Source organism: Cervus canadensis, chromosome 21 (assembly GCF_019320065.1).
Source record: "Cervus canadensis isolate Bull #8, Minnesota chromosome 21, ASM1932006v1, whole genome shotgun sequence".
In the NCBI taxonomy this organism is placed as follows: Eukaryota; Metazoa; Chordata; class Mammalia; order Artiodactyla; family Cervidae; genus Cervus; species Cervus canadensis.
The window spans coordinates 40724988-40752240 of NC_057406.1; the positions used below are offsets into that span (position 1 = coordinate 40724988).

Genomic DNA, 27253 nt, shown 5'->3' on the forward strand with positions numbered 1-27253 from the left:
TCTGCTGTTCCTCTGAATGCCACTGCTTACTTTTCTAGATTGAATTTCTGTGTAAACAGTTCCAGATTCCCGAGATAGCTTGTTGTGTGGGTGAGCAGCAGCTGCTTTCCCGCAGTGATTTAAGCCTGTGCATTTACTGGCTTAGCCCAAAGGTCTTAAATAAAATTTATACTGCTTGAATACTTGCAAGTTGCTATAATTACCCTTCCCTTATTTGACTTTCTATTTCAATCAAAATAGCTTTTTAGGCAAATAGATCTCCAATTCAAAATATCACAACTTCCTGACTGGGATAGGGAATACAGGATGAAATGTAAGTGAGTCTTTGGCTTCCCAGGTGGCGTTAGTGGTAAAGAACCCGCCTGACAATGCAGGAGACAGACGCCAGTTTGATCCCTGGGTCTGGAAGATTCCCTGGAGGAGGAAATGATTGCCCACTCCAGTAGTCTTGCCTGGAGAATCCCATGGACAGAGGAGCCTGGTGGGCTACAGGCCATAGGGTCACACAGAGTTGGACACGACTGAGCAACTGAGCAGAACAAGTGAGTCTTACTGTGGGTGCAGGAAGGAGCGTTCTCAAAGGCTAAGCACTGTGAATGATGACTTTATTACCTCGGGAGACCCAAGTACATGTTTTCCACAGATCGATTCTTCTGTATCATGGATTCACTTAACAAATATTTATTGTTCGCCTGTGTTCCCTGTACTAGGGAACTCATCCAAACTTTGTACAAAGATAAAGATGCACATAGTGTAGATAGTAACCATTTATTTCTGTGTTTTATTGCCTTATTGTTTGCTGTTTTCTTCCCTTGACCCAGAAATTCATCCATTGTCAGAGGGCAATTCTAGTTAAGGGTTTGTGACTCAGATGTGTCCTCCTGCTCAGATGTTTGTTGATTCTAACTGCTGTCTGTCTGTATGTGTAAGTGATGGGTTTATGTGTGATGCTGTAGGTAGAGGATATGGGGATGATGAGACTCCAAGTAAACGTCTCTTGGCCACTATGACACAAGCAGTATTGCTATAAAACCAAGTGAAAAGGGTTGTACTAGGGAGAAAGAAGTATCTTCATGTTTTCATAGGGTTTGGTGAAGCTTTGCATTTTGAGGAGCCGTGCACTTGTGATACCGAGGGGATTCCACCTTCTCCATGGTGTTGGTCTCTGGAAGCAATTCAACCACCTAAGTAGTGTTGGTGGCAGGTGTACCCAACATAATCGGGCAGCAAGGCCTGGTGGAACATGGCAAGAGGGGCTTACCAGGATCGTTCAAAGCAGTAGTAATGCCCCTTCCTGCCAGCTGGAGGCAGTGGAAGCCCCACAGTGGACATTGCTGGACAGGGCCAGAACAGGAGAGGAAGGAAATGGCTAACATGTTTCTGATTCCAGGAGGACAGCTAGAGGAGACTCCCAGAAGTAATTATAGGGATGAGATGAGTTCATATTTAGAGATATTGCAGTAGCTGATAGAGGCGAGAACCAGTAATATACAGACTATTATACAGACTATGTCATGGATTTAGACAGCAAGATTATTTCTCCTTCTCTATGTATGTGCTTTACCTAAAAATGTCCTTTTATAGAAGCATGAATGCAGCTCATTACCAAAAATCTTTGAACACTGTCCCCAGAGCTTTCCCATTGCCTTGACATTTTTTTTTTTTTTTGTCTTTCTCTTAAACTTGTCTCCTTTTCTGCCCACCCTATCCTTGATCTCTTGTGTCTATATCCAAGCCTGAGGAGAGGAGAGTCATGAACTCCTTGCTGCGCTGTTACTTGTGTCTTCTATTTGTATCTGTTTTTCCTACTCATTCATCTCCCTCGCCTCTATTCTTGTTACTAGCAAGTCCCTCCCTGGTGTCCCGGCCATACCCTCTTTATCTTCTTACTATCCTCAGTTAGCAAAACAGCAAAAAATAATAGCTATGGTGGATATAGTTGACAGAATTATGGCTCCTAAATACATGTCATATAGCTCAACACATGCTGACCTCTAGTACCTCAGACCATGACTTTATTTGTAATAAGTGTCTTTGCAAATGCAGTTACTATAAAGATCTTGACATGAGATCATCCTGCATTAAAGTGTGCCTTATATCCAATGACAAGTGTCTTATAAGAGACAGATAAGAAGACAGAGACCCAGGGAAGAAGCCATGTGAAGACAGAGGCAGAAATCACAGTTCTTCTGACCGAGACAAAGAATGCCAGGGGCCACAAGATGATGGAAAACTCAAGGAAGAATTCTCCTCTAGTACCTGCAGAAGGAGTGCGGCCCTCCCCACCCCTCAATTTCAGACTTCCGGATCTAGAACTGTGAGACAATAAATTCTATTGTTTAAGCTAGCAAACTTATTGCAGTTAGTTATGGCAGGCCTGGGAAACTTGGACAGTGAAACACCAAACAGCACCAAAGAAACATTTATTTCACAGTTAGTGAATATTTAAAAATAATAAAAAATTAATATTCTAGAAAAGAATATGTAAATATTTTCAATCATTAATAATTAAAAGACTTTGCTAAATATTTTTAACATTTGCTAAATAATTATTTTTAACACAATTATAGAGACAGTTCTCATCTGACAATAAAGTGCTCCTAAAGTTAACAGTCCTGGGTGTTCATTGGAAGGACTGATGTTGAAGCTGAAACTCCAGTATTTTGGCCACCTGATACAAAGAGCTGACTCATTTGAAAAGATCCTCATGCTGGGAAAGATTGAGGGCAGGAGAAGAAGGGGACAACAGAGGATGAAATGGTTGGATGGCATCACCGACTCAATGGACATGGGTTTGGGTGAACTGCGGGAGTTGGTGATGGACGGGGAGGCCTGGTGTGCTGCGGTTCATGGGGTCGTAAAGAGCTGGACACAACTGAGTGACTGAACTGAACTGAACTGAAAGTTAAGACATAAACAAATTGTTTGAGACTCATAATACATCTTTTCCTACTGGAGTCATATGATATATTATGGTTATTTTCCAGATATTAACTCAATAATTGTTTTAATGGTAGTCACATGTAGACTATAGATTTCCTAAAACTCGGGATTATGCTATACAAATATAAGTTCACTACCTCGCAGACTGATTTGCATATGATAGATACCTCCAGTACCAATGAACTCTCTTTGAACAGTTCATTTTTAAACATCATACAATAGTGTTTAATAGCATCTGTTCTGAAATCTAAAAATCCTGGCCCTGCCACCTCCGTAATGTAAGTCATTAAGCAAATTATGTAAACTCTCTGTGCCTCAATTTATTTGTTTATCAAATTGGAATAATAATAATAATGCCTACCACATAATGTTGTGAGGAGTTAATAAATTATTACATATATAGTGCGTGCTCAGCTGTGTCCAACTCTTTGCGACCCCCTGGACTGTTGCCTGCCAGGCTTCTCTGTCCATGGAATTTTTCAGGCAAGAATCTTGGAGTGGGTTGCCATTTCCTACTCCGTATTACATATAAAGTACTTAGAATTAAGACTAGTACTTGCATACTAGGATCCAATAAATGTTAACTACTATTAGCGCTAAACACATTTCCCAACTAAATTATAAGCTCTTGGAGATAGAGAAATGCCCAGTGTTTTTTATAATCTCAGAACCTACACAATTTTTTGCATAGTATATTCGTTTAATAAGTATTTGTTGAACTAATAGAAGGAAAGAATGAGTGAATGGTTACCTGTTTATAATACTTTCTTGCCCCCAAATCATACAGAATCAATAAACATTTGTTGACATCTTGCAATAAAAATGTATTAAGAAATTAAATGGTTAAATGATTGTCAAAGAACTACAAATATAATTAAGAAAAGAAAAGAAAAAAATTACTACCAATGTGAAATTGTTCATCATATTTTAGCCCCTGGATGCTGGCAACTTCTATGTTTCCTTGTAATTCTAGAATTGTGCATCATGTTTTGCTTCCAACCCAGGAAGAACACAGGAAACACACAGATTTCTGGAGGTCTTTCTCTTTGTCAGTCCTTTCCAGAATTATACCCTGCAGCTTCCTTCCACCTCAGCTTCCTGACCTCTGAACTCCTCACCTCAGCGGGGCCTCTAGGTTCTCTAGGGTCCCCCTCCCTACATCTGCAGTCCATGAACTGCCTCCAGGATGTTCATAGCACTCATCTCCTCTGTTTCCCTTCTTCCAGAGGTCAGTCTTACAGGCCTCTTGTTCAGTGTCTGAAAACAGCTGTTTCATGTGTTTTGTTTAGTTTTCTAATTGCTCACAATGAGAGTGAAGTCTTTGTTGCTTTTAACCAAGCAGGTGTCTTGGTTAAAAGAGAAAAAAAAGAGTAACTATAAACTAAGACTTCTACCTTTATTTCATTGGTTCTTTTGTTGATGAAGAACTACAGGGCCCTTCCTTAGTTTTGAAGAGGTTCTGCTAGGCAAATTTTCAGGCTACATCAGCAGTTTGCTTCAGGGATACACCCTTCCATCTTTACTTCCAGCTTAAAGAAATAAGAGTGAAGAGAACTCTAAAGTATAAATAAAGATTGTATACTGTTGCCTGTACCAAAGCACATATCTCATAACTTGTTAGGCAGAGTGGTAGGAATGTTATCTCTCTCCCATTTATTTGTGCATTCATTTTCATATAGTCATATTCTATTAGGATCCTCTATTGCTTTTCACAAATTGGTTTCAACTTTTAACAATGATAGATACAGATTTCCTCAGCTGAGCACAAAGGCCATTTCTTTTTATGTTATTTCTGTGCAGTCAGTCATTTCCCCTTCAAGGTCATAGCCCTATAGCCGTGTCATACATAAGCCATCTATTTTAATAGATTGTTGGGGGAGTCATTTCATCAAAGAAGTGCATTATATCTACTGGAGGATTTTCTTGTCTGAGAACACTCCTGAAATTATGTTTTCCCAAGATTTCAAATTTTATTAAAATTTTCAATTTTATAAAAGATGATTTTCTTTTTAGCATAATTATTATCTACTGTGATAGCAATCAGGCCACATTCTGAATATTCATTTTCTTGTTAATTTTGATCTGACTCTTAAAAAGCTCCTTTATGTGAGCTGCCAGAACAGCGATTGAGCCCCATCAATTAAGAAATTTGGGAGCCAGCTATGGTCCAAAATCCAACATAATGATAGCTGGGATAGAATGAACAAGAAGTTAATGAATAATACCTCAGTCATTTAAGGGGAATTAAGCCCTGGCTGGAGAACTCTGGCCCTGAGGCTTGAAGTCTGTTATCTACAGATAGGTCATCCCTGTATCCCAGTACCTTCATGGTTCCATTTGTCAGCATGAGAGTTGCTGGTGACAGAGACTGGCAGATGTCAACTGCATTCTGTCTGCTGGGTTGTTTATAGTCTCTTCCAAGGTAGATGTTCTCTAAGTGTTAATATGCAGTACAAAGTTCTCCATACTGTGTGAGCACTACCATATATCCATCCATCCATACACCTCTTGTCCAGACCTCCCCAATCTAAACTTTCTTCTGGGTCCCTGTATACATGTGTGTGTGTGTGTGTGTGTAATATATACATATTATTTAAGTAGATAAACTACATGACTTACTTATGTCTCTTGTAAGCAAGGCATATAAGCTAAGAGCACAGACTGTCATAGTTTTTTGTTGTTTACTGTATCCCTATTACCAACCAGGGTTCTTGGCCTCCTTAATCAATAGAAATTGATCAGAAGTCAGACAGGAAATTCAAGCAAGGGTTTATTGGGCCCCCTGCTACAGCAGGAAGGAGTAAGAACAAGTAACAGGTTCTCTTGTTTGCCTGCTCCTGGGTAGGTGTGTGTGTCCAGGGGTCAGGTTAGAGGGTGGCTTAGGTAATTTGCTTACCCCTTAGGTGGTGTCATGTTCAGGGGACATGTGCAGTCTTCCACTTTTGCTCTCAACCCTCTGCTTTTGTTCCAGGCTCTTCAGAAGTGACAGTTGGGTTTTTTGATCTCTTTGTATCTTTTGTCCAAAATTTGATCTAACTGCACATGCATGCAGTTATTTTTAGTCCCATATAGTTTCTTTGTATTTTGTGCTAGAGGAGAGGTGTGTCCAGGTAGGAGCATTGCAGCACTGCAGCAAAGGGTCCCAGGTCCCAGACTATCTCATCCCTAGCACTTGTACTAGTGTCTTGCACATAATAAGCATTCTATGAGTAGCTGTTGAATGAATAAATACTAAATACAAGTCTTTGCCAATATGTGTGGGAAATATATTCCTAGTTAGACTCTTGTCTTATCATTAACTTTATTGTAAGTTATACTCAGAAGAACAGAAATATTAAATTTTATTACAGTTAAGTATATCAGTCTTTTCTTCTACAAGTAAGCCATCTTTGTTTCTTATTGAAGAAATTCTGTGCTGCAAGTCATAAATATGTTCCTCTGAATTTTCTTGTAGCCCATCATTCCCCCATTGATCTGCAGTGACATTTCTGTTGTATATTAAGTTTCAATATAAATGTGGTCTGTTTCTAGGCTCTCTATTTTGCTCCATTGTTTGTTTGTCTATCCTGTTTATGTCATTGAGTAGATGATAGACCAACCTGCTATGAGCATTTGTTTTCTGGATGAACTTCAGCTATTGTGAGTTGATCTTTTTTATCTGGACTAGTGGTTGTCAAACTTAAGGTGCATCGCAATTGCTTATTAAAACACAGATCACTGTGAGTTCCCTGGTGCTCTGGTGGTTAGAATTTGGCCCTTTCATTGCTGTGGCCCAGATTCAGTCCCTGGTCAGGCAACTAAGGTCCTACCAAATAATATGATTTCAAGTAGTCATTATTTACTTCTTTTCCCCTAGAATTAATATGTCACTAGATTTAAATAGTAGTGTATTTATTAATATGGAATATTATATTAGAAAGGCAGATTTTTTTAAAAACATAATATTGAAAATAAACACATGAATACATAATATTTTGGACTTCAAGTAAATGTTGCCATGATTTTTTTAAAAGGAATTTAAATATGAATACTGTCCTCCCAGATTTTTATAGTAGGAGTTGTTGGTTTTTTGACTGCAAACTATCTTCTTAGACTGAAATGTAGAGCATATTTCTCTTCAGACTTAATTATAGGAGCTAAATATAAGTTGAGTAATTTAATAGGATATTCTCCATATGCAAAAAATCATTTTTACTAGTCCTTATAGCTTTCTAATTTGATCTTATCCAAAAGAAAAAAATTATACAGAAAACTTATCAGCAGAGATAGGTAAATAGTGCATCATTTTAGTGTTTATGATGCAGTTTTATGGATAAATATTAAATTCTCTGGGTTTATAACACTTTAAAAGTGACTTCTGAGTGTTACCATAAATCTGATGGCTGAGGCACTGGTTGGTAACTCATTAGGAATACATGCTAAAATTATTTGCTTTGATTTTTTTAAAATGCAATTTAATTTTATGTTCCCTTAAAAGTGACTTGTTTTAAACCAATCGTATCTTGGGCCCCAGGAGTATATTAATTTACCATTGTGATTGCTTCAAGATATTGTCATTTAGACTTATATCCTCAATTCAGTAATGAAAGATGTTAAAATAATGATGAATAAATATATGGATAGTAATAAAATAATACAATATATCTTCAAAATGTGAATATAACTGACAACATATTTGTGTTATGGCTGATTCTTTACAAAAACCAGCTCTGACTTAATGAAAACTTTTTATTTTAAAAGTCTATCAGTAAAATGTTTCTGGAGGATGTGAGCTTTACTGAAAGTATACAAAATTAATGAGTAGAATTAAATAACTGAGGTGCCACCAAAGAATCAAAGATATCTCACACATGCTTTAATTAAACAAATGGTGAGTGGAAACATATTTTATCCCACTATGTAACTCAGTAAAATGTTAAATAGGTAAAACAAAGAAGGTCATTATCGGGAGTTTTTAGGTAAGATTAAAAAAATGTGAAACTCCAACAGAATACTCTTAGGCAATATTCCTCTCATGTACAGTCTGAGAATTCATTTGGCTAATCATGATTCTTAATATATATTTTATGTCTTTGGCTTGGACCCACAGAATAAATGCAGACATTTCTCAGTCATTTTCAGGTTTGCTGCTTAGGATGCTAATTGAAATTCAGGGCAGGGAAAACTACATCACTGGCTTTTGTGTGTCTATGAAAGGCCTTCTTATTAGACTTTGTTCAGTGTAAAATCTTCTTTTCTCTGCAAACTAAGAGGGACCGTATGTGTGAAGTGTGTCCAGTCATGTCTTCAAGAACAATGTAGACACCAGTCACTCACCAGCCAGAAGCCCTCATGCACACTGCTCAGCAGGCAGCCCCTGACCATCAGGTGCCAAAAGGAGACGCCCACTCATCTTTCTAAAATTCTTTCCCAGGGCTGGGGGATGGGAGCCATCTTTTGAGCCTCTGTACAGAACTTTGAATTTCCAAGGAAGGAAATCATGTTTTCATCCCCCAAACACTATTTTGTCCCTGAGTTAATGTCCTTTGAAACTTTGAGCCAAACTAGATAGCACTCAGGACTTAATGCTATGGCCCCTTTGTTCTCTATTTCATAGTGCTCCCAGCCTTTTCCTGAGTTTGGAGGCCTGGAAAATGAGAAATTCATTTTGATTTGGAGAGAATTCTTAGTTTCCCTTTGCATATTTTATTCTGTTTCAGTCTGTTTTCTTTGGCTTTTGAACCTAGGAAGCAAAGTCAACGTGTCTTAATGAAAACAGCTCAGAATTAGGGTGCAGAGTACTTGGGTCAAAGCCTAGAGCTATCATTTCCTACTTCTATGACCTACTTCAATTTCCTTAATCTCCTTCCCTAATCCCAAAGAGATTTACTACTGGTGTATATTGTAGTAAAATATATACTACAAGTTCTTTTTATTTATCTATTTGTACCATATTTAATTACCAACAGTTAATATTACATATTAGTTGTATATGTTTGAATCATAGCATTCTTTTGCTGTCTTTCTTTTATGCCCAAGAAATTTCTATCCTATGTCTGATAAGTAATTTGTAAGTGATTAAAACAACTTTTTAAAAAACAAATATCTGAGAAAAGAAGAGAAGCTAAAGGCAAAGGAGAAAAGGAAAAACATACCCTTCTGAATGCAGAGTTCCAAAGAATAACAAGGAGAGATAAGAAAGCCTTCCTCAGTGATCAATGCAAAGAAACAGAGGAAAACAAAAGAATGGGAAAGACTACAGATCTATTCAAGAAAATTGGAGAAATCAAGGGAACATTTCATGCAAAAATGAGCACAATAAAGGACAGAAACAGTATGGACCTAACTGAAGCAGAAGATATTAAGAAAAGATGGCAAAAATACACAGAAGAATTAGGGTGCAGAGTACTTGGGTCAAAGCCTAGAGCTATCATTTCCTAATATAAAAAAGATCTTCATGACCCAGATAACCATGATAATGTGATCACTCACCTAGAGCCAGACATCCTGGAGTCCGAATTCAAGTGGGCTTTAGGAAGCATCACTACAAACAAAGCTAGTGCAGGTGGATGGATTCCAGTTGAGCTATTTCAAATCCTAGAAGATGATGCTGTGAAAGTGCTGCATTCAATATGCCAGCAAATGAAACTCAGCAGTGGCCACAGGACTGGAAATGGTCAGTTTTCATTCCAATCCCAAAGGCAATGCCAAAGAATGTTCAAACTTCCACACAATTGCACTCATCTCACAGGCTAGCAAAGTAATGCTCAAAATTAGGCTTCAATAGTACATGAACCGAGAACTTCCAGATGTACAAACTGGATTTAGAAAAGGCAGAGAAACCAGAGATCAAATTACCAACATCCATTGAACCATAGAAAAAGCAACAGAATTCCAGAAAAACATCTACTTCTGCTTTATTAACTACACCAAAGCCTTTGACTGTGTGGATTGAAACAAACTATGGAAAATTCTTTTTTTTTTTTGGCATATTTCTTTTTTAAAAAATTTATTTATTTATTTTACTTTACAATATTGTATTGGTTTTGCCATACATTGACTTGAATCCTCCATGGGTGTTCATGTGTTCCCCATCCTGAACCCCCTCCCACCACCCTCCCCATCCCTCTGGGTCATCCCAGTGCACCAGCCATGAACAGCCTGTCTCATGCATCGAACCTGGACTGGCAATTCATTTCACATATGATAATTTACATGTTTCAATGCCATTCTCCCATATCATCCTGCCCTCGCCCTCTCCCACAGAGTCCAAAAGACTGTTCAATACATCTGTGTCTCTTTTGCTGTCTTGCATACAGGGTTATTGTTACCATCTTTCTAAATTGCATACATATGCATTAGTACACTGTATTGGTATTTTTCTTTCTGGCTTACTTCACTATGTATAATGGGCTCCCGTTTCATCCACCTCATTAGAACTGATTCAAATGTATTCTTTTCAATGGCTGAGTAATATTCCATTGTGTATATGTACCACAGCTTTCTTATCCATTCATCTGCTGATGGACATCTAGGTTGCTTCCATGTCCTGGCTATTGTAAACAGTGCTGTGATGAACATTGGGGTACACGTGTCTCTTTCAATTCTGGTCTCCTCAGTGTGTATGCCCAGCAGTGGGATTGCTGGGTCATATGGCAGTTCTATTTCCAGTTTTTTAAGGAATCTCCACACTGTTCTCCATAGTGGCTGAACTAGTTTGCATTCCCACCAACAGTGTAAGAGGGTTCCCTTTTCTCCACACCCTCTCCAGCATTTATTGCTTGTAGACTTTTCAATAGCAGCCATTCTGACTGGCGTGAAGTGGTACCTCATTGTGGTTTTGATTTGCATTTCTCTGATAATGGGTGATGTTGAGCGTCTTTTCATGTGTTTGTTAGCCATCTGTATGTCTTCTTTAGAGAAATGTCTGTTTAATTCTTTAGCCCACTTTTTGATTGGGTCATTTATTTTTCTGGAATTGAGCTGCAGGAGCTACTTGTATATTTTTGAAATTAATTTTTTGTTGCTTTGTTTGCTATTATTTTCTCCCATTCTGAAGGCTGTCTTTTCACCTTGCTTATAGTTTCCTTTGTTGTGCAAAAGCTTTTAAGTTTAATTAGGTCCCATTTGTTTATTTTTGCTTTTATTTCCAATATTCTGGGAGGTGGCTCATAGAGGATCTTGCTGTGATTTATCTCGGAGAGTGTTTTGCCTATGTTCTTCTCTAGGAGTTTTATAGTTTCTGGTGTTACATTTAGATCTTTAATCCATTTTGAGTTTATTTTTGTGTATGGTGTTAGAAAGTGTTCTAGTTTCATTCTTTTACAAGGGGTTGACCAGGTTTCCCAGCACCACTTGTTAAAGAGGTTGTCTTTTTTCCATTGTATATCCTTGCCTCCTTTGTCAAAGATAAGGTGTCCATAGTTACGTGGATTTATCTCTGGGCTTTCTATTCTGTTCCATTGATCTATATTTCTGTCTTTGTGCCAGTACCATACTGTCTTGATGACTGTGGCTTTGTAGTAGAGCCTGAGGTCAGGCAGGTTGATTCCTCCAGTTCCATTCTTCTTTCTCAAGATTGCTTTGGCTATTCGAGGTTTTTTGTATTTCCATACAAATTGTGAAATTATTTGTTCTAGTTCTGTGAAGAATACCGTTGGTAGCTTGATAGGGATTGCACTGAATCTATAGATTGCTTTGGGTGGTATACTCATTTTCACAGTATTGATTCTTCCAATCCATGAACACGGTATATTTCTCCATCTATTTGTGTCCTCTTTGATTTCTTTCATCAGTGTTTCATAGTTTTCTATATATAGGTCTTTTGTTTCTTTAGGTTATTGTATCATTTAAAGTTTGTGTTTCCCTGTTAATTTTCTGTTTAGTTGATCTATCCATAGGTGTGAGTGGGGTATTAAAGTCTCCTACTATTATTGTGTTATTGTTAATTTCCCCTTTCATACTTGTTAGCATTTGTCTTACATATTGTGGTGCTCCTATGTTGGGTACATATATATTTATGATTGTTATATCATCTTCTTGGATTGATCCTTTGATCATTATGTAGTATCCATCTTTGTCTCAACAGCCTTTGTTTTAAAGTCTATTTTATCTGATATGAGTATTGCTACTCCTGCTTTCTTTGGTCTCTATTTCCATGTAATATCTTTTTCTAGCCCTTCACTTTCAGTCTGTATGTGTCCCTTGTTTCAAGGTGGGTCTCTTGTAGACAACATATATAGGGGTCTTGTTTTTGTATCCATTCAGCCAGTCTTTGTCTTTTGGTTGGGGCATTCAACCCATTTATATTTAAGGTAATTTTTGATAAGTATGATCCCGTTGCCATTTACTTTATTGTTTTAGGTTCGTGTTTACACACCCTTTCTGTGTTTCCTATCTAGAGAAGATTCTTTAGCATTTGTTGGACAGATGGTTTGGTGGTGCTGAATTCTCTTAACTTTTGCTTGTCTGTAAAGCTTTTGATTTCTCCATCATTCTGAATGAGATCCTTGCTGAGTACAGTAATCTGAGCTGCAGGTTATTTTCTTTCATCACTTGAAGTATGTCCTGCCATTCCCTTCTGGCCTGAAGAGTTTCTATTGATAGATCAGCTGTTATCCTTATGGGAATCCCCTTGTGTGTTATTTGTTGTTTTTCCCTTGCTGCTTTTAATATTTGTTCTTTGTGTTTGATCTTTGTTAATTGGATTAATATGTGTCTTGGGGTGTTTCACCTAGGATTTATCGTGTTTGAGACTCTCTGGGTTTCTTGGACTTGGGTGATTATTTCCTTCCCCATTTTAGGGAAGTTTTCAACTATTATCTCCTCAAGGATTTTCTCATGGCCTTTCTTTTTGTCTTCTTCTTCTGGGACTCCTATGATTCGAATGTTGGGGTGTTTAAAATTGTCCCAGAGGTCTCTAAGGTTGTCCTCATTTCTTTTAATTCTTTTTTCTTTTTTGCTCTCTGTTTCATTTATTTCTACCATTCTATCTTCTACCTCACTTATCCTATCTTCTGCCTCCATTATTCTACTGTTGGTTCTCTCCAGTGTTTTTTATTTCATTTATTGCATTATTCATTATATATTGACTCTTTTTTATTTCTTCTAGGTCCTTGTTAAACCTTTCTTGCATCTTCTCGATCCTTGTCCCCAGGCTATTTATCTGTAACTCCAATTTGTTTTCAAGATTTTGGATCATTTTCACTATCATTATTCAGTTTCTTTATCAGGTAGATTCCCTACCTCTTCCTCTTTTGTTTGGTGTGGTGGGCATTTCAGTCATTTCAGTTCAGTTGCTCAGTCATGTCCGACTCTTTGTGACCCCATGAATCGCAGCACGCCAGGCCTCCCTGTCCATCACAAACTCCCAGAGTTTACTCAAACTCATGCCCATCAAGTTGGTGATGCCTTCCAGCCATCTCATCCTCTGTCGTCCCCTTCTCCTCCTGCCCCCAATCCCTCCCAGCACCAGGGTATTTTCCAATGAGCCAACTCTTCACATGTGGTGGCAAAAGTATTGGAGTTTCAGCTTCAGCCTCAGTCCTTCCAATGAATACCCAGGATTGATCTCCTTTAGGATGGACTGGTTGGATCTCCTTGCAGTCCAAGAGACTCTCAAGAGTCTTCTCCAATACCATAGTTCAAAAGCATCAATTTTTCAGCGCTCAGTTTTCTTCACAGTCCAACTCTCACATCCATACATGACCACTGGAAAAACCATAGCCTTTGTTGGCAAAGTAATGTCTCTGCTTTTTAATATGCTATCTAGGTTGGTCATAACTTTCCTTCCAAGGAGTAAGCATCTTTTAATTTCATGGCTGCAGTCACCATCTGCAGTGATTTTGGAGCCCCAAAAAATTAAGTCTCACACTGTTTCCACTGTCTCCCCATCTATTGCCCATGAGGTGATGGGACCAGATGCCATAATCTTAGTTTTCTGAATGTTAAGCTTTAAGCCAACCTTTTCAATCTCCTCTTTCACTTTCATCAAGAGGCTTTTTAGTTCCTCTTCACTTTCTACCATAAGGGTGGTGTCATCTGCATATCTGAGGTTATTGGTATTTCTCCCTGCAATCTTGATTCCATCTTGTGCTTCATTCAGCCCAGCATTTCTCATGATGTACTCTGCATATAAGTTAAATAAGTAGGGTGACAATATGCGGCCTTGACATACTCCTTTCCCAATTTGGAACCAATCCGTTGTTCCATGTCCAGTTCTAACTGTTGCTTCTTGACCTGCATATAAATTTCTCAGGAGACAGGTAAGGTAGTCTGGTATTCCCATCTCTAAGAATTTTCCATAGTTTTTTGTGACCCACACAGTCAAAGACTTTGGCATAGTCAACAAATCAGAAGTAGATGTTTTTCTGGAACTCTTGCTTTTTCAATGATCCAACGAATGTTGGCAATTTGATCTCTGGTTCCTTTGCCTTTTCTAAATCAAGTTTCAACATCTGGAATTCTTGGTTCATGAACTGTTGAAGCCTGGCTTGGAGAATGTTGAGCATTACTTTGCTAGCATGTGAGATGAGTGCAATTTTGCAGTAGTTTGAACATTCTTTGGCGTTGCCTTTCTTTGGAATTGGAATGAAAAATGACCATTTCCAGTCCTGTGGCCACTGCTGATTTTTCCAAATTTGCTGGCATGTAATTCTTGCCTTGAGAACCCCATGAACAGTATGAAAAGAAAAAGACAAAAAAAAAAAAAAGAAAGAAAGAAAAAGACATGACACTGAAAGATGAACTCCCCAGGTCAGTAGGTGCCCAATAAGTTACTGGAGAAGAGAGGAGAAATAACTCCAGAAAGAATGAAGAGATGGAGCCAAAGGGAAAACAATGCCTAGTTATGGATATGACTGGTGATGGAAGTAAAGTCCGATGCTGTAAAGGACAATTTTGCATAGGTACCTGGAACGTTAGGTCCAGGAATCAAGGTAAATTGGAAGTGGTCAAACAGGAGATGGTAAGGGTGAACGGTGACAATTTAGGAATCAGTGAACTCAAATGGACTATAATGGGTGAATTTAATTCAGATGATCATTATATCTACTCCTGCGGGCAAGAATCCCTTAGAAAAAAATGGAGTAGCCCTCATAGTCAACAAAGAGTCTGAAATGCAGTACTTGGGTGCAATCTCAAACATGACAGAATGGTCTCTGTTCATTTCCAAGGCAAACCATTCAATATCACAGTAATCCAAGTCTATGCCCCAACTACTAATGTCTATGAAGACATACAAGACGTTCTAGAACTAACATGCAAAAAAGATGTCCTTTTCATCAGAGGGGACTGGAATGCTAAAGTAGAAAGTCAAGAGATACCTGGAGTAACAGGCAAATTTGGCCTTGGAGTACAAAATGAAGCAGAGCAAAGGCTAACAGAGTTTTGCCAAGAGAACGCACTGGTCATAGCAAACACATTCTTCCAACAACACAAGAGAAGACTCTACACATGGAGATCACCAGATGGTAATACTGAAATCAGATTGATTATATTCTTTGCAGCCAAAGATGGAGACACTGTATACAGTCAGCAAAAACAAGACTGGGAGCTGACTATGGCCTCAGATCATGAACTCCTTATGGCCAAATTCAGACTTAAATTTAAGAAAAGTAGGGAAAACCACGAGACCATTCAGGGATAACCTAAATCAAATCCCCCATGATTGTACAGTGGTAGTGACAAATAGATGCAAGGGATTAGGTCTGATAGACAGGGTGCCTGAAGAACTATGGACAGAGGTTCGTGACATTGTACAGGAGACAGTGATCAAGACCATCCCCAAGAAAAAAAAAACCATAAGGTGTCCCCATAAAATATAAGACTCCCCAGAAGCCAGATAATCAAAGCTTATGTACCATCCTGAGCTCAGAAGGAAGAATTAGGTGTCTGGAACTTCAAAGGGGAGGAAGACAATTCACAGAAGATTAGAAGAGCAAATGTTTGATGAACAAATGTTTGCTGCACCATGCAGACAAGTCATTCTAATACAAAAAGTTATATCTGATAATAGCTGTCTTCCTGGTTTAAACCCTCTTTCTAAATTCTTTTAAACAGGTAAGAGGGAGATTAAAAGCTCTTCCTAAGTCTGCTGGATTTCAATTGTTTTCAGCTCAAAATAATCCACGTTCCAAGGTGGCATGTACTAGGATGACTTATTCCACTCTCCTTCAGCTTTGATCAACTCAAGAACTGGTACAGCAGGAGAGAGGAAACAGGCAGACAGAGGTCTGAGACTTCCGGACACAGCTCCAGAGCCCTTTCTTAATACCACTGGATGTGTTTTGTGTTCAGGTTGTGAACCACTAAGATACACACAAGATACCTGTTTTCATATAATTTTACAGAAGAGTCTTTTATACCCAGTTGCTCATAGATAGCTAAAATTAGACAATATAACCTATGGAGCCAAGTACCAATCATCAGCCTATAAATTTTCTATAAGTAATGGAGACAAACTAGTAGAGTGTGGGTCAAGGGAGTTTCAGGTTTAAGCAGCACATTGTAAGTCACTGGTAAGTCATTAATAGGGGCCAGGGTCAGTCACAGATGTCTGGGGTTTCTGAAGATGAGCAAAGGGTGACCTTTAACTACTGATTAACCCCAACCTTACACAATAGTGCATTTTCCTTGCCAGTATTGCTTCCCTCTCACCCTGTCCTTATCAGTTTTAAATTTCACTACCTAGGTCTTCACCTGTCTCTCAAGTTATCACTCCTGCCATAGCAAAACTCCTTTCTCTACGTTTTTCTAAAGTTCAGTGTCCACTTATTTCAAAACAAAAGGAAAAGCCAGTACCAGAAAGATATTGGTAAGGGGACATCTTTTTGAAAGGTTAATGTAGATTGTAATGGTAGCAAATTGATCACCTTTAATAATTACCTTAAAAAATATATCTCTAATTTCTTAGACTTTTAATATAAATGTTGAAAAGCAGAATGCCAGGCATCTTAAGATACTTCAGGGTTTGGAACTTACATTTTAATAAGCACATATACAACTGAATTCCTGTAGTATTTGTTAGCCTATAGTACTCACATGCCCAGAATATTGAAAACCTTCAGAAGGGAAAGATTCTGGAGACATTATAACAGTCGGGGTCAAAGTTATGGCTTTGCTTTAGCAGTCAGAGGTTTTACTCTGAAACTTCATAGATAATGAATGTTCAAAACTTGGGCACCTCTCGCTACTATTTCATCATTATCTCCAGAATCAGTTCTTTGCAAGAAGTTATATATTGAAAATAATAAAATAATTTATTTTTCAGAAATAGTATCCACTAACTTATAAAATGGAGCAAATTTGCTGAGGCATTTGTATTTCTATTCATTCCTTATTTCATAGAGAGGAGGAAACTAAAACCTAGAGGGTTTACAATAATCTGGTTCATAATAGCCATCATAAGCCATTCAAGCAACAATTCATTTAATAAGCCATTTTTAGGCTTGGAACTTCCCTGGTGGTCCAGTAACTGGGACTTCGTGCTCTCAGTGCAGGGGCCCCAGGTTCAGTCCCTGGTCAGAGAACTTGATCCCACATACCACAACTAGGAGTTCTCATGTCGCAAATAAAGATACTGCATGCAACTAAGACCCCAGCACAGCCAAATAAAAAAAACATCATTTTTAAAAAGAAGAAGAAAGCAGAGTTTAATGGTTCAGAACACACGTTCTAGAGCTAGATTGAACTCCTGACTCTGCACTTATTCTTGAACTTGGAGGAAATCATAAAAACCTATCCATGCCTCCATTAGCCTAGCTGTAAAATGGGATTATAATGGGCTCTACTTCACAGAGTTGTTATAGAGACTAAAAGTTAAAAGAGTTTTATATTTCTGAAGTGCTTAAAACGGTCTTGGCACATTGTAAACATTATGTAAGTGCTTATTAAATAAATAAATTCTAGCTTGTAACTGAAGAATGCTATATGAGATACGGATTCTAGTGATATGTATGTATATCACTAAGTGTGTATGTGGTATATATGTATATATGTACCACATATACATATATGTAAATAATTTCATCACGATTAGTCCATTATATAATTATATTAACCATGTTCATTCTCATGTGGGAACAAGTTGGCTTTGTAGATACAGTTTGAAATAAGCAAAATGTAAAGAAACTCTGCAAATATACGTAAGATACTCAGAACAGTGGGTTGGAGGGATGGAACAAGTGGAGAGTGAGATTTTTATTCATTGCATATATTTTTATAATTTCTTGGTCTGAAATCAGTATCTCCTCATTTTAAATTATCCATATGATGAGCTAGAAGCATATCTACATGTTGATGGGGTTTTTTTTGAAGAATCTTCAAATGGTTATTTATAAAGAACATCCTGAAGAATTTCCACCACTGTTCTATAAAAGCGTTTAACTGACCTTTTAAAAAAACTACCTCTTAATAAGGATGTAAGATGGCTCATTACAATTTACAAAGTGTTTTTAGAAATATTTTCTCATTATTTCTGATTATTCTGGAGTGGAGTAGAAAGCTATTTTTATTATCTTAGAGGTAAGAAAATTGAAAGTCCTGGAAATTTTTTGGTGTAAGCTAGCATTCAAATCCAGGTCCGGAGCTATTTTTACTCTACCACCCACTTCTTTGTAAAATAGTTGTTTTTCTGAAGGTGTTACTTTTCATACTATTCTATATGTTGAAAACTTCATTTGAGTAACTATATTCACTGTTAGTTTAAACTTTCTTCTTTATTACCAATGTTTGGGTTATTTGTTTCCTGGGTAATAAAAGTGCTTTATAATGGCTCAGACAGTAAAGAATTGCCTGCAATGCAAGAGACCCACTTTTGATCCCTGTGTTGGGAAGATCCCCTGGAGAGGGAATTGGCAACCCACTCCAGTATTCTTGCTGGAGAATCCCATGAACAGAGGAGCCTGTGGCCTACAGTCCATAGGGTTGCAAATTGTCGAACACGACAGAATGACCAAGCACATGTGTGTGCACGTGCTCACACACACATATTAACAAAAATAAGCAAGTAAATCAGACCAGTCAGATACCCTGTAAAACTTTCAGAACTATCTGGATGAATCAGTCAGCCTCTACTATATGCACATACCTAAGGAATAAATAAAAATAGTGTCTCTAATAACCTTCAGCACCCTGAGGGGTTAACTTGTATCTTTCAATCAAGTTATAAATTTTATAAATACCTCCCTTTCTGTTCAGGGTTTTATCCCTCTGATACTTATCTCACATTTTGTCATTTTTCAATCCCTTCTTCTTTTTCATTCCTCTAATTTTTTCTTTATTTCAGTGTTCACTGCTATTTTTAAAAATTGTTTTAAATACATACCATTACTTCCACTTGTGTTCACTTCTTTCCTTTTCATGGTCTTTCTTCTCATTAAAAATCTTTATATAGGGTGTTCCCTTGGAAATGGAAACTAAAATTAATTATTATAATCAATGATTTTGAAACTGTTGATGCTATTCTTTATAGCAAGGTCACAAGAAAGTCTGTGAAGCTGAGGTGAAATATGTGAGGTGCTAGAGATCGAACTATCTCTGGAATATTTGTCAATTGAGCCTTGATGTTTATTGTACAATCTAAATTTCAAATCTACTTAGTGTAAATTTCCCTTTTCCTAAATTTCCCTTTTCCATTTAATAAATTATTACAGTAATTGTGTAATCAGGGCAGAATGGATTTTCATAATTATAAGGAGATACTATCAGAAAAGAAAACTGTCATACCATCATTCATTATGATGTTTTGCATCATTAAATTTAAAAAAAAAAGAAATTTTAGAAAGAAAACCCAAAGAAGTAAGTAAGAGGTAACTAGACTATTTTGGGAAATGATCATGGTTTCCTGACTTCAAGTTTGATTATGGAAAGAAGAAAATATTCCAGTATCTTAATATCTGCAAAAGCTCATTCCAAAATAAATCAGTATGTCCTGGTTACAATACCCACCTCTCAAAGCCACACTTTCACTGATTAAAAAGTAACTTTGTTCCTTGAGTGAACTTTAAATGAGCATACTACTTTGTGAAGCATAGTATCTCTGTACTGGATCTGATATGTACTGGACACTGCCAGCACAATTTGCTGATAACATGTGGAGTATTCATGCTGCAGGAAAACTCTGTTACTGAAAGAATGTGGAGGGTCTGGCTAGCTCACCTCTCAAAAGCCAATAAACAGTCCAAGTTGGTGGAAAGGAAAGTTTGCTTTATTTCAGATGCCTACAGGTGGGGTAAGGAAGAGGGAGGACATCTGTGCAAAGGCTGATTTCCCCCCAGTGGCAGCCCCTGGGGCAAGAGCTTTTATGGACAGAAGGAGGAGACAGATGCAGAAACAGTACAGTCAGTTCTGACAGTCATCTTCAAATTGATCATCTGTGGCTTGACCAGCATGATCTTGGTTGTTTTAGGTACAGTTAATCTTCAGTTTCAGGTCCATTTGTTTCCATTTCGCTGAGGTCAGTTCTTGGAATTGTGGCAGCTTATGTTGTGGGTATAGTCTGGTTATTATATAGTTAACTTTTCCCCCCTGGTGTTTTAGTATCTATAAGACGGCTCACAGGATATGGCTCAGAATAATATCTATAACCCTTGAGAAAGAACTAAAGGTCTTTGACTATGCTTAGTGACTACATTATTATTTGGTCTCCTTTGACTGTTTTCCTTTGTTTCTGTATTTTTCATTTCTCTGATTAAACTTATTCTTTGACTAAAGTTTTCTACAGACAAAAGGCAAGCAAAGGACATGGGGAGGGAGGGGTAAGGATTGCTCTGTTTCATATCAGCTTTGCAAAATCTAAGATATTTTATCAGCAGTTAAAATTTTTATAGTCTCTCAAAAGACTATAAGCAAATAGAAAACAGATTAGTGGTTGCCTTGGGCTAGAGGAGATGGGAGTGGCGATAGCTAAAATACATGGAATTTTTTTTTTTTTTTAACCTCACTGTACAGCTTTTTGTGATCTGAGTTCCTTGACTGAGGATTGAACCCGTGCCCTCAGCAGTGAAAGCGCAGAGTCCTCAGCACTGGAACTGCCAGGGAAGTCCCTGGAATTTCTTTTTTGCAGTGATGAATATATTCTGAAATTGAGTGTGGTTATGGTCACAACTCTGCAGCTTTATTAAAACTGTTGAATTGTATGCTTTAAATGAGTGCATTTTAGGTATGTGAATTACATCTTAATAAAGTTGATACCAAAAAAATTTTTACACAAAAATTTCTCCTGTAAAACATATCTTCCACCCAATTAAGATGCAATGTAAATGTTTATTAAGCTATTAGAATAATATCTGTATTATTTTAATGTCCTTTTATACAAGTAAAAGAAGGGGAAAATGGTAAATTAGGGTAAAAGAAAATCAGTCATCTCTTATTTATTTTGTGCCATCTCAAATGTTTACACTAAAAAGGTGGATTTTATGTTGCTGTCAAGATTTTGCTTAGGAAGAATGTTTGAAATGAGGCATTGAAATGTGAACTGCTTCTGAGATGGCTGGTCCTTGACTTCTAATGGAGGCTGATATCCCATGGGGAAGATGCTGATATTGCTTCAAATTCAATCTAGGATAGATAATTCTTCATGATGCCACTTTCCTTAGAACCAGATTTGCAGGTACTTTCAAAGTGAAGATTACAGAGTCTTGCTTTTTTATAGCTATACTTCTCTTGTATACCTGATCATCTTGTCTCACCCCTTTTCATACCTATTCACTCCTCTCCTTTTAATCTTATTCCATTATTTAAATCTGATGATCCATTCAGTGCTTTGGCAATTGGAAGGAATCTAGAGTTGTGCTGTAAAGAGCTTGGTGGTTTATCCCACTCAAATGTATAGGTACTATCATTTTCTACTGTCTTAGTGTAACATTTTTCAATGATTTGGTCTGTGGATTGATCAAAATGCTCCTTTTAAAAGACAAAGATCTTGTGGTCAAAAAAATCTAGCAAATGCTACATACCACATCTTACTTTTATAAAGTCTCAGGGCATGCTAGCATATTAAGGGCTCTAAGAAGTCTAGCAGAAAAAAGATGTGTGTAACTTTAATATTGCAGTAACCCTGCACAGAACTGGCCTCATGTGGAGCTCACTAATGGGCAATGCTGTCCTAAAGTGGTAATCCTCTCCTCCTTTATTTCTGTTTCCCAGCCATGGCAAATCTCTTTACATGTTTTTTTTCCTCACTGAACTTGTTTGTTTCAAGCCATATTTCAAACTCACCTTGTTTGTTTTTCCTAGCTGTTTCCCACTTGTTTAGTCTGGATTGCACTTGGAGATGCTGTCTGTATGGTGCTTTGGTATCTCGTTTTCTTCATTGATAGCTCTCCTAAAGATTGTGAAGCCCACATAACTGCCTGATAGAGCAACTGGTCTTCCTTTGTTGTGATTTTGGAAAAAGATCTCTTTGTCTATCAGCTTGTTATTGGCTGATCTCACAAAGACATCACAGTGTCACTGTCCCTCACTGATTATACCCATTCTTAAGAGAGATTACATAATAAGTTGTGTCAGTCCTATACATCTATATCTATAGATGTTTATCAAACCCTTTTCTTGTTACAAATTTCTACAGAGATGGAATAAAGTATGAATACACATGGATTGGATATCATTAAAAGGGTTTTTAAACACTGGATAATTTTACCTGTGGCTTGCTTTGTAGATGTGTACTTTTTTTCCAATCTATAAACTCACATATATGAAATGTACAAATATACCTGTACTTTTGGGGCTATACCCAGCTAAGTTCATCCATTCAAAGACTTCCCAACTTTACTCACAATTACCACCAATCCACCCCAGGCTGGAAGTGATGAGTCTGAGCTGTAGGATACGGCTACCATAAGTGACGTGCTTCCCTGGGTTCTGGGGTACATGGGGACCAATTATTGAAAACTAGTGAAGGACATCTGGTCCTTCTGACATCTAGTGAGGGAAAAATAACCAATACACAGAAAACAAATAAATAGTGATAAACACTTTTCAGACCATTAAAACAGGGTTATGTGAGTGTGACTGGGCAGCTATTGGGTACTTTAGGCACCATTCTGATCCAGCTAGAAGATGGAGGTTGTTCCCCTGACAGGAAAAGAAACAGGCACAGAGAATTAGTAACCTTGACCAAAGTTACTGTGTTGAAGCAGGGGTTTGAACCCAGGGAAGTTTGGTTCAGAGTCAGGGCTCTTCACCACCACATCCCACTACCTCTTCATGAGCTGTAATTGAAACCACGTGGCATGGATTTGTATTTTGTCCAGTTCTGTTCTCCTTCGGGCATAACAAGGCAGAAAGTTGGGTTCTGTGATCAAGAGAGAGAAATGCAAGGGAGTAAAATATGTTTGCAAGACAGTATGTGATGACAGTGTAATCAAACCTGGGTAAAGAAGGAAGTAAAGACACAGGGTTGCAGATAATGAGAACGTTGGAGATCTAAGCATAACAAACTTTGATGGAAGAATGTCTTTCCTCTAGGGAGAACTGGAGATGATTTAGAAAAATAGGAAGTAAGTTATTTGTTATGTGGGACAGAGAACAAATCACCTGAGCTGAGGACACTGAGGACATGAGAGGTCAGGCAAGAAGAACTGTCATCCACTCCTCTCACCAGCAAGAGAAGAGTTAGTTTTTGGCCAAAAGAAGGAAAATAAATATTAAGGTCTTGAAGTGCCAGAACTCCCAGCAGCAACTCTATGGGAGAGAAGTAAGAAAGTCAGCAATGCATATCCCATTCTTTCCCCTCTCTAGTTGTCTTCCCTCACTCCACTCACAGATCCAGAAATTCCTGGTTTGACTACCCAAATTAATAGTACATGTAATTATTAAGAAGACACGTCTTTAACTCTGATGTTCACTTTGTTGTAAAATTTCTTCCTTTCTTACAGTTCTGTTATCCTTATTAGGCCATTGTTTTTTTTACTCTACTCTTCTTCCTCTGTCATTTATTATTACATCAATCAGTGACTAAGTCCTGTTCATGCTGAGATGTTCCTCAATATTCCTTATCCTCTTCCTCATGCTGACTTTTAGGGGATGACTTAGCTTATTCTCCTGTCCACCCTCCCACCTCTCAGAGTGACTTTTCAAAACATGGGTCTCATGTCTACGTGACTGCTTTGTTTAAAAGACTTTGATGATTCTCCAAATTCCTTTGTTTAATATAGATTTTCCTGCAAAATCTATCTCGTTACTTTGCACCAACCACACCAAACTGCCCTATTTCCTAAACCACAGCCTAGGAAAGAACTTGAAAGATTCCAAGTAATGAAAATATTTTGGTTCCTCCTACTACCTCATAGGTTAACCACACTAGATGGTAATTTAACTTTTTATTTTATGAAATAACACCAAATGTAGACATAAGCTGAAAATAATTAGCTTTTTTAGATTTTCCTGAATTTCTCTCTTCTTTCTCTCTGTCAGTACTCCAGCTTCACTGGTGCCCTAAAGAAATGCTCAGTCTGGCTATTGGCTATTTTAGTGTTATCCTCAACACAAATAGTACTCTCCTTTTGGCCAAAAGTTTACTTCCAACTGGAAGGTTCATCCACCTCTTTACCCATTTAGTCAACTCTACTTGTCCTTCAAGGTTCTAGTCAAACATTATGTCCATTATAAAGCTACCCCTGACTCATCCAGGAGTAATTAGAAAAAATAATAATTGCTTTCAGCCTTTAGATGTGAATGTCTCTCTGTAGAAGCACATATTCCACTGTTAGGGAAATTTTCTGTGTGCCTAGCATCTCTGCTCATTTCTCCATATTATATCATTAAATTCTCATAGCTACCATATAATGTTAAGTATTAGTATCCCCACTTTACAGATGAGTAAGCTGTGGGCAAGAACTTGTCACCCAACTCACACAAGCTATTATTAAGATCTAATATGACAATAAATATAATTAAGTTATGAAAAGCTAAGAGCTATAGACCTGGAAGGCACTATTATTTTTTATACTTTAGCCTTCGTGTAGTAATAAGTGCTTATATTTTCATATCTCTGGCCAATAGTAGAGGGAATTTATTATTCCCACAAAAAGAAATCCTCTTAACGTTAATTAAAATAAAACCCTCAGAATGCTGCTACACTCAAGTGCAATGCAAACAATGAGAATCGTCTACCCCAAACATTTCTGGGACTCCCCTGTCCTCTGAGAAGAGGCTGGGACTCAGGTCTTTGGAGGTGAAAGCCTAGAGTATTTCCTGGTTATGCCATTTTCTCTACTTTCTCTCATGCTTTATTTTCCTCACTCTAATTATTCTTGATAAGGGTTTTTAGTAGAGCTCAGCATCCTCTTATCCCAGAAAGAAAAAAAAATTGTCAGTGATGAGTGGATGATGAGTATGCAAAAAACAAACATAGCAAATTTTTAAATTTGCTGTTGGAAGCATTGCCTGAAAATTTAACCTTTGGCAAGCCAAAAAAACATGAGTTTCTAGCAAAATAAATGAGATCAGTTTTCTTCCTCTGGGTCTTATGTCTGTTTTATTGTTAGAAAGTCTTTCAACTTAAGGAGTCTCCACACCAAGCTCTTCCTTTTCCTTAATTAACATCAGAAGTGTTCATTACCTATTTTATGAGTTATTTGTTGTGACCCTCATTAGCTTTGCCATGGCCTTAAATGTGTCCTTACATTTACTGTCTTACTATATAAGGTTTTATGGTTAATTCTGAGTGTATATGAGCTAGATTTCCTGGGCATTATATTTACATTGTATACAGTCACATTTTACAGAAGCTCTTGTATCATAACATTTTTGTTTATAATTTTATGTAAATGATTGGCATCCAGTTTGTTAGCTTCCTCATATGTTCATGCATATAAATGAGGAAAACTAAATAACTATAAATCATTCAGTTAATGGTAGACCTTTAAAGATATAGAAAAATATTATTTAAGATTTCCTACTTCTACAAAATAAAAGAATTTAATAAAATATTGTAATTTGGCTTTACTGCCAAACTCTGTTTTTCATTCTATACTTATTGAACATATATGCTTAAAGTATTTTCCAAGGAGGAGGGAATAAAGTAATGTTTCTGCCTCCAAACAGCTGGACAGTATATTGAAGAACTGTAACAAGTCAAGGCATTTCACACATTTAGGTATGTTTATTTGAACATGTGTTTTCTTGCTTTGTTTCCTGCTCTAAGAACCCAGAAAAAAAACATAATCCCTACAATAATATTTCTTAGATCTTGTTTTCAGCTATTTGTATACCTGTTTATTCATTTCATGGTTATAAAGACCTAAAATATGTCAGGTATTAGGAACACATGAGCAACACTACAGAAAAGATTTATTATATTCAGATGTTAAAAATGTAAAAGGTATGTAAATTACTAATTTCAAGAAATGTTTAGTGCTATTCTTTCAACAGTTATCTTCTCAGCATCTACTCTATACTAAAATTCTGATCTATAAAGAAAATTATATAGGAATATGGGAGACTGAAGGGCAGGGGTGGGCGAGTTGTTCAAGGAAGGCCTCTCTGAGGAAATAACATTTGAACTGAGACCTCAATGACAAATAGAAGCAGAAAAGTTTCCTAACTTGGATCCTGGGAATCTGGATCAAATGCAGGAGACCTTTAAACTTGGAGGGAAAAGTTATTGCATCTCCTTTTTCTCTAAACTCAGACTAAAATTTAACATTTTTGTCTGTTTGAATGCAGGCAACAAACTTCAGTAGCATTAGCAACACCGTTACTTTGTGTATTTTCATATCACGTCATGTTGTAAGATCTTTAAATATCATCATTGCTTTGAAAATATAGCATTTCTTAGATCTACCACGAGATCTGATTATACATTCCATTAATAAAGAGTCACATGTATTAGTGTGTCAGTTATGTGTTACTGTGTAGCAAATCACCCCAAACTTAAGGGCTCTAAATAATACCCCATGATTCTATAGATCAGATATTCAAGCTGTACTCAGCTGGGCAGTTCTTACCAACCAGCCTGGGGTCACTCACGTGGCAGCCATCATCTGGCAGCCATCTGAGCTGAAGAACTCAGTGTCTCACTCCCATGCCTGGCAGCCGGTGCTGGCTGTTTGCTGGGCCACATGCTCCAGCAGGCTAGCCTGGGCTTCTTCACGTGGTGGTGGAGTTCCAAGAGAGGAAGAACAATAGCTTCAAGGCCTCTTAAAGCTAAGGCTTCCACTGCATTCTGTAGGCCAGTTCAGGGTTGACTTGAAAGGAAACTCTACTACGTGTGACCACAGGAATGTATGATTAATTGAGGGCCACTACCATAAATAATCTGGGGCTTCCCTGGTGGCTCAGATGGTAATGAATCTGACTGTAATGCAGGAGACCCAGGTTCCATCCC

General features: G+C 37.5%; 1 protein-coding gene across 10 annotated transcripts in view; it reads left to right on the forward strand.

Moving 5' to 3' along the window:
• Window positions 1-27253, forward strand: part of BICD1 (BICD cargo adaptor 1) — a 246604-nt gene that overhangs the window by 144197 nt on the left and 75154 nt on the right. The window lies entirely within an intron of this gene.